Source organism: Mytilus californianus, unplaced genomic scaffold (assembly GCF_021869535.1).
Source record: "Mytilus californianus isolate M0D057914Y unplaced genomic scaffold, xbMytCali1.0.p SCAF_1, whole genome shotgun sequence".
In the NCBI taxonomy this organism is placed as follows: Eukaryota; Metazoa; Mollusca; class Bivalvia; order Mytilida; family Mytilidae; genus Mytilus; species Mytilus californianus.
The window spans coordinates 100618816-100630712 of NW_026262581.1; positions in this window are offsets into that span (position 1 = coordinate 100618816).

Genomic DNA, 11897 nt, shown 5'->3' on the forward strand with positions numbered 1-11897 from the left:
AAAAACATTCAATAAAACAATGGGACGATGAAAATAATATAAACGATATAAGACAAGTATAGATTCTTCCAATCTAACTAAAAACACAATCCTTGAATTTTTACGGTGAATAAAAATACTTCGTGAACCTAGCTGAAGTGAATCTAAAAGCAGAAATTAACGTTGGCTGTACCATTCCCTTTAGAAAACATGAAATCCTCACTAAATACAGGACGTGAAAAATAATAAGTATTTCCATGAGATAAAAAAAAAGGTCAAAATTCGCACTTTAAATTAAAAAAAAAGTCCATTCTTTACCTTTCATTCTTTTGCACAAACGAGAGGATCAACTGACTTTGGTCAACACGAGTTTTCGTTTTATGTCAATGAACATTTATCTTTCTTTACAAACTGTAAATTTGATAGATTTTGGCAAATTTTGTTCCAAAAGAAACCAAGAAAGTTTTCGTTGGTCAATAAAGAACCATTTTATTTTTGTGTTTATCGACATTGTTTGCAACAGGTTTTGTATGTGTGGATACATTACTCAACTCCCTAAACTAATTTCGTTGGCACTTATTTCTCTCTATTTCACTCAATTCCACAAAACTTTACTATTAACCACCATTTTTCAATTCCTCATTTTAGTAATGTCTATCGTATCAGTTGTAGAAATATTTTCGAATGATTACCAGATATTCTTGTATAAATTTGCAGGTTTTGAATACGGAATAATTTGTATTTATTTTAGGCTTTGCGGATTAAAGTTTGTAACCGTCTTTATTCTGAAAAGGCCTCTTTACAATTATATTCATTCAATTTCACCCCATTTGAAAAGAAGGGATATGTGATTCATGCATGTAATACAATATCCTTGGCAAATACTATACAATAACCTTGGGAAATACTATACAATAACTTTGGGAAATACTATACAATAACTTTGGGAAATACTATACAATAACTTTGGGAAATACTATACAATGACCTTGGGAAATACTATACAATAACCTTGGGAAATACTATACAATAACTTTGGGAAATACTATACAATAACCTTGGGAAATACTATACAATAACTTTGGAAAATACTAGGAAAAAGCTTAATAAATGCATATGCTATCAGTTTATTAAATAACCTTCATCTAGGCCAGACGTTAAGGAAGCTAAGTACATTAAACATTTCGGAGCTTGAATAACGAAATCATAAATTGTATATAAGGTCAACTTTGCTGAAATGATATATCAAATGAACATCTTTTTTGATTGCTTTATAATGTTTTTGTCATTTTGGGAATTTCGTCTTTGAAAGTCTATATTAAATGAATGAACATCCTTTTCAGACCCCTGGTTTTTTATACTCACCTCGCCTCACATATAATTCCAACCTTCCTTTTTCCCTCTGGTTTCCATGTCAGTGTCACGGGACATATAAGGTTGGTATCCATTCTAAGTACATGGCCAATCCATCTCCAACGCCGTTCCATAATATCATCACTTAATATCTTTGTACCAGCTCTGATGGAAAGGTTTTCATTTGATATAATGTTGGGACATCTTATTCTCAAAATTTGTCTCATACATCTATTTTGAAAGGTGTTTAATTTATTTTTGTCTTGTTTTGTTGTTTTCCAGGTTTCACATCTATACAGTAGTACCGATATAGGCCTAACCACACTTTTAAATAACTTGACCTTTGTTTTGAATGACAACACTGATGATCTAGACTATCCGGTTTTATTCATATTGTTATTCATATGATATGAATGGACCTATTTTTCAAAAAAGTATTGTTTTAAGATACCTTTTGACAAAAATAAAGGTTTGTCATAACAATTATTATTTTGGAAGAATAAAAACATTCCAGCTTAATCTACACTTTATCCATTTTGCCGATGTTCAAATCTCAAAAATGCATTTAGAAAATACAAATCAACGTTAAAAATAACCAAACAAAACCTGATAGAATCGCATGAACTCTACAGAGATCGAGACCGGTTGCGTCGACTGGGTAAGCGTTTCCTACTTTGCAAACATAATCCGCACTCAGTCAAAATGTCAAAATCGAGAATAGATTAAGGCGACATAAGTTTACCGATATGTAAATCTTGTAATTCGATTAGGAAAATAAAAATCAAGGTAACAAACAAAACATGAGGGAATCGCATTAACTTCAAAAATAGTAAGACGTGTGCGTCGACAGGGTAAGCATCTCCTGCTATGCATCCATCGACCACCATGCAAATTCACACTCAGTAAAAATATCCCAATCGGGAACAGAACACAACCGGTAAAGACTATACTGGTGTCTAAATATCTTTGTTGGTACAGTTTTTTTTAGCGCCCCCTGTTAATAAAGTCCATATAGTTTGAACATGCACTAACTCAAAGCATTAACTGAGATAAGTAAATGCCATAAGATGGAATAGAGGGTAAGTTACTGCTGAGAAATGGAAAGTTGACAATTGGAAAGTTTAATCACGTGTGTCATACATTCTATAGTCTGAAGCCGTCCGTCTGTGTCAATATCGAGGGCAAATTGAAAATATGACCTACCTAGTATGCTTAATTTCGAGTTCACTGAGATATATGAGATGAAGGCACTCTTTGAAATGTGGGTTATTGAGTTATAGAACATCATCAATATTATGAAAGTGAAATTAAAGAACTTTGCAAGATTTGTTTTGTCTTTGAGAAGGTTCTGTGTGAATTCTGCTTCTTATGAGTACAAAACTGGGGCACATTTTGTTTTACAGATCAGACGACTATAATGTTATCTAAAGATCTAAGAACGCGAAAATATATTAGTGGTGAGTTGAGAAACGGTCACTTCGTATCGGTCAACTAATTCGTGATGGTGACTTATATCTGTAGAATTGATGTCAGTCGTTTTCCCTCATAACTCTGTTTGGGCAGGGTTTTGGATTGTTTTAGAAGCACATCCTTGTTAATGAAGTCCTTAAAGTTTAAACATACACGAGCGTGACGTATTACTAGTTTTGAGATATGTATACACCTTCCACCGGGTAGATATGAAGTTGACAATTGGAAAGTTGAAATGACTTATATTACTTTTGTCATTGATTCAAGTTTGAAGTCTTCCATATGTGTTAATATCAGGGAAAACATTAAGATATGTAGCAGAGTTTTAATGATATCATCTTCGGTTTATTTGTTGTTCGAATCATTGTGGTTCCTCATAGAGAAAGATTTTTTCATGACCTATAACAATTTGTATCAACGATTCTAATTTGTTTAGAAAAATCTCTAATTAATGTAACGATGTATGCTATCTTTTAATTGAGGGTTGGGAGTAGCAGTAAAAGGCATAGAAAAAAATCAACAGTTTAATTATTACTGCCGATTGTATAGATTGAAGATTTTGGAGTAGATCTTTAGAATTTTTAAGAATCCAAATCTGATTGACACCACTGGTTGAATATACCTCATCATAATATTTCTGAAAGCAAGCTTCTTTTACTGTAGAAATAATGTAATAAGCAACTTAGAAAGATGTTAAGTCAAACATCTAAACGACCCGGTTATATATACGGTTAAAGGTAATTTACGCTCACAAGATAGCATATGGCATCACCAGTCTCATGTTAAAAAAAAATGTTTTGTTAGTATGTTTAGTAATAACGTGCTATTTTGTGTAATGTCAGTTTCATTTCACATAACTTTTCTTCACAATCAGAGTCTAATTTAGGGATGGAAAATAAGTAATAAATATTATTGTGGACAGTTTTAGATGCAGTATAAAACAATAAATTATTAATGTCAGAACAATATCCATTTTTTATATTATTCACAAAACTGTTAAAAGGATATGTAAACATCACCCTTCCAAATTTTCAAATTATAAGCCTCATATAAAAAAGCGGATGCCTTTCTGAGATTGACCTGCTATTATATATAAATATATTTTTATTGTATAGCAACACAATTACCCCACAGAACATAATGAAAGCAACGCGTGCATCATTCTATCATATTGCAATATAGCTCCAAGTTAGAAACGTCATCAGTGACAAAAATGTTTAGCACTTTTTTAGTGCAATAAAAGGTTGAATGCATGAATATTGGTGAATATTATGCCTGGTAGAATAGATATTCCACACGCAAGCTCGTATAATATAACGATATTCCCAGGACAATATTCATGCAATAACCCGGGTTACCCTATAATATCATATTATTTTGTTAGTCGAGGGCCTGATAGTTCTTCTTACATACTACTAGTACTATTCAAGATATGTTTTTTCTTGGTAAGGGTTTGAATTATATGTCTCAAAGCCTAATAATTGAAAGATATGAATAGAAAGATGTGAATAGAAAGGGGGTGGGTGGAGGGGGTAGGATGTAAGTCAATAATACATCAACTCCGAAACCACAAGAAAACAACAAAATAATTTAGATGGCAACACACGATTTTCAACAATGGACGACTTTTGTCAACATCTTTGTAAACACATATTCAATCACATCCTTTCCTTAAAGATAGATTGAAAGAATTAGTCCAGATTGTTTCATTAAAAGAATGGCCAACGTAAATACAAATATCTTGCTTTATATCATACTTTGTAAATAACCACCCTAATTCAAACAAAAAGTTTTTTGAAACTGACATCATCAATGTTACTTGATTTTTTTATTGACAAAGTACTATTAACATTTGGAGAGCGTGTTTTTCAACAATTGGCATTCCTATGGGAACTAATTGTCCTCTTCGTGCCGACCTATTCCATTATTCATACGAGACAGACTTCTTTCAGATGATCTTCAAGAAAAAAACTTTAGATAGCATTATCCTTTAACTGCATGTTCCGCAACATAGAGACGTTCTGTTATTAGATATAAAAAAGTTTGGTGACTATGTTTATCGCATCCGTCCCATCGAACGTGAAATAAATGCTACAACAAAAACAGTTAAGTATGTCACAAATCTTCACTTACATCCAGAAACTGAAATTGACCATGATGGTCGGTGAAAATTAAACTTTCCCGACACAGGGATGATTTCAGCTTTCTCATTGTGAACTTTCCATTTTTAAGTACCAACATTTTCCAGCGCCTTCATATGGAATATATATCTAAGTTGATATGAAGTTACAAAGCTTGCGTGTTCTATCGGCTTTTCCTTGACATAGGGTTAATGCTTACAAGGAAGTTAAAGTTGAAGTTATCACTTCGAAAGTGTTACGGACAAACAAGTAGACAAATACACAGACGGAAACACAGGACTCTACTATTGTTGGCGGGGCATTCAAACGAATTAAAGCTTTTTTATCGCTAGATGTGACAAATAATTTATGTCATTGCGTATTGAAAAAGACCATTCAGGCGATTGGGTTTTGTCAAATGTTAAGTGGATGCTGCTGCATATATCTGGACCACGGGCTGTTCAGTGTTGTTTCTTTGTTTGTGCGACTATATATTGGCTTACGTAAAACGTATTTATATATATATATATACGTAATATCAGAATAGACTACTTCCGTTATAAATTATCATTGTTCAAAATAAATAGCAAATGGGTAATTTCTTGTAAAGTAGTTAAGGGGGTTATGCTTCGATGTCAGAACGGGCTTTGAAGCTGCTGATTGCTATGTACTAAAATAATACGTTATCATTGTTTGTACATCCCGAATGAAAATTAGTGAAATAAAAGACTGCCATTCACACGTATCGATGGAAAGAAGAAATTCAATATTTTATTATAACTCTCAAACCATAAAGAGATTTTAATTAAAAGGGAAATGTGCTCTATCGGATTATTTCAAACTAAGCCGTCTATCTTAGAATTCCAGGAGTCCTCACTTGTGTGACAAATTAATCACATGTCAATTGATCGGCGCAATGAGGAGCGTCTGTATTTGAAAGATAATGTTATACTTCTGGTTTTGAATTAGATAACAAATACCTAATGTACATTTTTCAAGGTTTTCTGCAACCTCAACACTGATTATAGTCAAAGAAAATTAAACCTTTTTTATTTCCGTTTGCGTCAGTGATTGTTTGTGTAAGAGAGGAATTTGATACAAAGAGATGACAGAATCAATTACAGAATTTCTAATTAACCTTTCATTTTACTTATTTGTTGATATGTTCCATTTTTCATTTAATATTTGCGTGTTAGCTAGTTTTGATTGATACATATTGTTTATACAGGTGTTTTGGTTTAAATATCTTTTTCTTTAATTTCTTTGAAGTAGACCGAATTTTTAAGTATAGTACATAAATGAAATTTACCGAAATTGTGATATTCTACTTGTTTAATTTATTATTTGAATATGGATGAAATTTCCAAAATTTATGAGTCGTTTATAGGTCATGACTTTTTGTCAAAGAGTTACAAAATCACAACACAAAAGGGTGTTTGTGTTATTTATTCCAACAATCACCTTTGCCATTATAATTAATTTCTGTAAGAATATCTGTATTTGAAAATAGTACAAAAATGAACTGATGTGTTAATTACATTCAGGTTTTGTAGAAAATGACAAAGAAACTTGTTTATATTTTAATTGCGACAATTTATTACCTCGTCGCACGTGTCGATTAAATAATGCAAAGTGAAAATACAAGAAAAATAATCATTGAAATATTTAAATTAGTTGCAAAACAGAATTTTTATCTTATTCAACATTCAAACTCTGCATACTAAAATATAAAAGACTGAAAACAAAATTTAGAATACCAGTTATAAAAAAAATTTGGTTATCTATTGAACATTGGAAGCTACGCTTGAAGAGATTAACTTAAATATACAATACAGACGACTTCAGCTGATTGTTTGTTTTAACGCAACTTTGTACTATTGCACCAAAGTTACCGATATCAAATTTGCGGCGAATTAAAGTGTCTTGCTAGTTTATCCTACGTAAGAAACACTCAGACCCAAAATATAACACAGCAAATATGTACAGAATCATGTAAATCTACTACAGCGTGTGGAACTGCATATGAATATAGAAATATAATGTATATTTGTAACTTAAATACTTTCCGAGATGAGCAAATTAAATAGATAGAAGTATAAATGTTTCATAACAGTTTCCGTTTTATTAATCTAAAATTCATAGAGGTTACCGCATTCTCCTTTCCCGGTTATTTAATTTGAGGAAAGAACAAATGTTATTTATATTTGTTTTAAAAAATTTAACAAAACAGTTCTTGAATAGTTCCTTTGCTGAGAAAAAAATGGAGATAAAAAAACAACACTATATAAATTTCATGCGTCTGAAGCACTTTTCTGGATATACCTTCACCAGGAACGCCCAAATCCGTATATTTTAAAGCCATATTGTATTATAATAGAAACAGTTGAAGAGCGTTATAACCAAAAAGGACATTAAAATAATAGCCAAATCCATCTAACATCAATTTTGCCTGAGGGAGTTGAAACATTAGTTTATTTATCACTCCTAATTCATAAACGGACAATTTGAGAAAGGTTTGCTAAAAGTCATATTACTGAGCTGATGATACCCTCGAGTACTAATAGTTCACCAGCAGCGGTTTCGCCCCAGTGTTGAAAAAATTCGTAAGGGTTCCGCGGAACCCAGTGTCTCGCCTACTTTTGCTGTTAATCGCAGGCTCAACAAAAATGAGGAAAAAAATCAATAAAAATATTCCTAAAGATACTATCTTTTGATTGTAAGAAGCTTCTGTCAAAGTTTGGTATAAATCCAGGATAGTTTATGATTCTAATAAATGTTTTAAAAACTTTAACTGCAGACTGTATCTAATGTTAACTGGAAGAAAAACTAAGTCCATTTATAAGTAAAATACGGATAAACTGAGGTACAAAATTTCCTTCTAGATATTAGCTTTTGGTCATAAACAAGCTTCTGTCCAAGTTTAGTACAAATCCAGGATAGTTTACGAAAGTTATTAAAATTTTAATATCTTTAATCACAGAGTGAATGTATTGTTTCCTGGCAGAAAAACTAAGTCCATTTATAAGTAAAATACGGAAAAAATAAAAAAATTTTTTTAACAAATTTACTTCTGGATACTATCTTATGATCATAAACAAGTTTCTGTCCAAGTTTGGTACAAATCCAGGATAGTTTAAGAAAGTTATTAAAATTTTAAAAACTTTAACCACAGAGTGAATGTAATGTTTCCCGGCAGAAAAACTAATCCATTTACAAGTAAAATACGGAAAAACAGGAATTTTATTTTTACAAAATTTACTTCTGGATACTATCTTATGATCATAAACAAGCTTCTGTCCAAGTTTGGTAGAAATCCAGGATAGTTTAAGAAAGTTAATAAAATTTCAAAAACTTTCACCACAGAGTGAATATTTGTGGACGCCGCCGACGACGGAATGTAGGATTGCTATGTTTCGCTTTTTCGACTAAAGTTGAAGGCTCGACAAAAATTAAACAACAATCTCTGATGACCTTATATTGAATGTTAAGTTACTAAAATCTGGTAATCCGAACCTCTCGTATGAACAAAACGTCCAGATATTTAAACATGTATACGAATTTATCAAAAGGTCCTAGACATTTCTTGTCATATGATACTGAAAAGGGTATTTGCGGTACATTCACATCATCATTACCTATTTTTCAGTTATCATTTTTGTAATCTTTTTTCAATAGCTAGACTCGTAAAGTATTGTTTATTTTGAAATATTGTATGCTCATTGTTACATTTTATTGTTATATATTGCAAGTTTCTTTATATAGATCAGAAATAATTTATGTTAGAACCAGCTTAGCCAGTATTAGAAAAGTCTTGTTTTTAGCCCCTATTTGGCCTCTAGTTTCTTAACGATTAAAGCCACAACCCACAAAATCGGCCCCAACCTCCTGTGTGTGTGGTATGGAACCTTGTGGTACAATTTCATAGAGATCCATCGACTAATACTTAAGTATTTGTCTGGAAACCAGAAAAACCTTGTTCCTCCCCCCTTTTTACCCCTTATTCCTGAACGGTTTGAGCCATAACTCCCAAAGTCAAACCCAACCTTCCCTTTGTGGTATGGAACCTTGTGTTTCAATTTCATAGAGATCCATAGACTAATAAGTAAGTGTCCATTAACCAGAAAAACCTTGTTTTCCACCCCTCTTTTTGCTTCTAATTCCTGAATGGTTTGGGCCATAACCCTTAAAGTCAATCCCAACCTTCCCTTTGTGGTATGGAACTTTGTGGTACAATATCATAGAGATCCATACACTTATACACAAGTTATTGTCCAGAAACTAGAAAATTGCCTTTTTTGGCCCCTAATTCCTAAACAGTTAGGACCATAACCCCCTTGTGTTTAAATTTCATAGAGATCCATTCACGTATACGAAAGTTATTGTCAAGAAACCAAATGTCTTCAGACGACGACGACATGATAGCAATATACGAACGCAATTTTTTTGCAGTCATATAAAAACATGACACGAAGATTTTAAGATGTAAATCGTGATTACAACTGCATTAAGTTGTTGATATATGCTCTTTTGTTAAAGCTTGAAAAGTCCTCCTTGTAAATAATTAATTTATTCTTATACAACTGCAAAAAAAAATATATTCCAGTTATAGCTGATGCCAATGATGGAGTAGGTTATGGAAGTATGATAACTTTGATTTCTCCCTTCCAGCAGTAAACCAATGTCGAAGGTTGGTGTTTGCTAGGCTATGCATGATTAATTATAAGCAGATATTTCTGGTAAGAATGGGGATGTTATAATCATAACCTTATTACTGGATTTATTATTAATGAATATGCATGGCATATTTGCCACTAGACATTAAGAAACTTTAAAATCACATTTTTTCATCTATAAATGCTTTTAAACTCTTTTGCCCTTGAATAATCCCCTCCCAACCATAGTCATTGGTCTTCTGATGCTTTGACCTCCTTTGCCTCACTAGAATTAAGGATAAAGACGCAACCCTTATGTCCAGTTTTAATTTTAAGTAATGTGTCTGTCCAAGGAACATCATCAGTGGTTATATTATGTTATATCTTAGTGTATTTTTTAATTTGGAGAATTGGTGTTAAAAGCAGATCTTTGATTGTTTCTGCTTTATTTATTTACAACTTATAGACTCTGGATTAATTCGAGCTTGACATATTGTATTGAAATCTGTCTTTTGATGAAGACCATATGTTGCACTCAAGATTCCTTTTGGTTATTTTGTTGTTAGATTGCTGTCTCATTTATATATACTAGACATCTGTTTTCAGTCATAAATCAATGGTAAAAGCTGTTGGAACTTGTGAACATGTTATATTGGCTTATTCTACATGCAATTAATTCAGTGTACTTTTCTAAAAAATGATACATAATCTTTCATTTGCTAATGTAGTGAAAGCATAAGGCTCTATCTTTCAGCTAAATAAATAGGGAATGTGTCCATAGGACACAGATGATGCCCCGCTTGCATATAACGTTATGAAGGAATACCTCAAGAACAGTAAAAGTGACGCTATCCAAATTTGTAGTTGATCTGAGCTTTGTGGTAATAAGCATTGTGTATGAGTTTCATAACATTTGTTTGAGGCAAACTTAAGTTAGAGAACAGAAACGAAAAATTCAGCAATTTTTCCATTTGTAAAAGAACGAAAAATTTAGCAATTTTTCCATTTATAAAGGGGCATTACTCTAGAACAGTGATGCCACCAACAGTCAAATTTGATCTGTGTTTTGTGGTAATAAGCATTGTGTATAAGTTTCATAATATTTGGTTGAGGCAGTTAGAGAACAGAAACCAATTTTGGGACGTACAGATGTATGGACCAACATACGTACAGAAGGACAAGGGTAAAACTTAATGCCCCCTCAGCTTCAGCAGCAGGGATGATTCCAGGTGTTTTCAAATGGGTCCCTTGACCTTCAAATTGGGAATTTTTTTTTATGCATAAAATCTTTGAGGAAATAACATTATTTTCCTGTAAAAACAGAAAATGTATTTAGTTTTACCTGTACACTGTTACACAAAGTTGTAATATTTGGAATAATCCTGGACCGGCTATTGATTATGATATATATATATGATTACCAGATAGCTTTACATTTAGTGGATTGAGACCAGGGAAGTTGTTACATGAAAATCATTGCACATGATGCACTATCTTTTGTAGGCTTGTATCTTAGCTATGGTGTTACCTTTTACATCTATAACAGCTAAGACATACCACTGAAAAAAATAAACGGGAAATGTGTCCATGGGACACAATCATGCCCCCGCTTGCATATCATATAAAGTTATAAAGGGACATAACTGACAAACGGTAAAAGTGACCCTACCCAAATTTGTACTTGATCTGAGTTTTGTGGTAATAAGTATTGTGTATAAGTTTCATAAAAATTGGTTGAGGCAAACTTAATTTAGAGAACGGAAACAAAAAATTCAGCAATTTTTCCATTTGTGAAGGGGCATAATTCTAGAACGGTTAAGGTGACACCACCAAAATTCAAACTTGATCTGTATTTTGTGGTAATAAGCATTGTGTATAAGTTTCATAACGTTTGGTTGAGGCAAACTAAAGTTAGAGAACGGAAACAAAATTTTTAGTAATTTTTCCATTTGTAAAGGGGCATAACTCTAGAACAGTTAAAGTGACGCCACCAAAATTCAAACTTGATCTGTGTTTTGTGGTAATAAGCATTGTGTATAAGTCTCATAACACTTGGTTAAGGCAAACTAAAGTTAGAGAAAAAAAAACAACTTTGGAACGTATGTACGGACGGACAAGGGTAAAACTTAATGCCCCTCCGCTACGGCGGGGGCATAAAAATCATCCATTGGGTAATTTTTTCATTAACAGGTCATCTTTATAAATTTACTTTTAATGTAAATGGATTTCAAATTGAAATGGCCAACTGTTGAATTCAGAAAAGCAATTACAAAAGTTTTAGTACTTAATTAATAAGATATATTTTGTAATTTTTGCTTGCTGT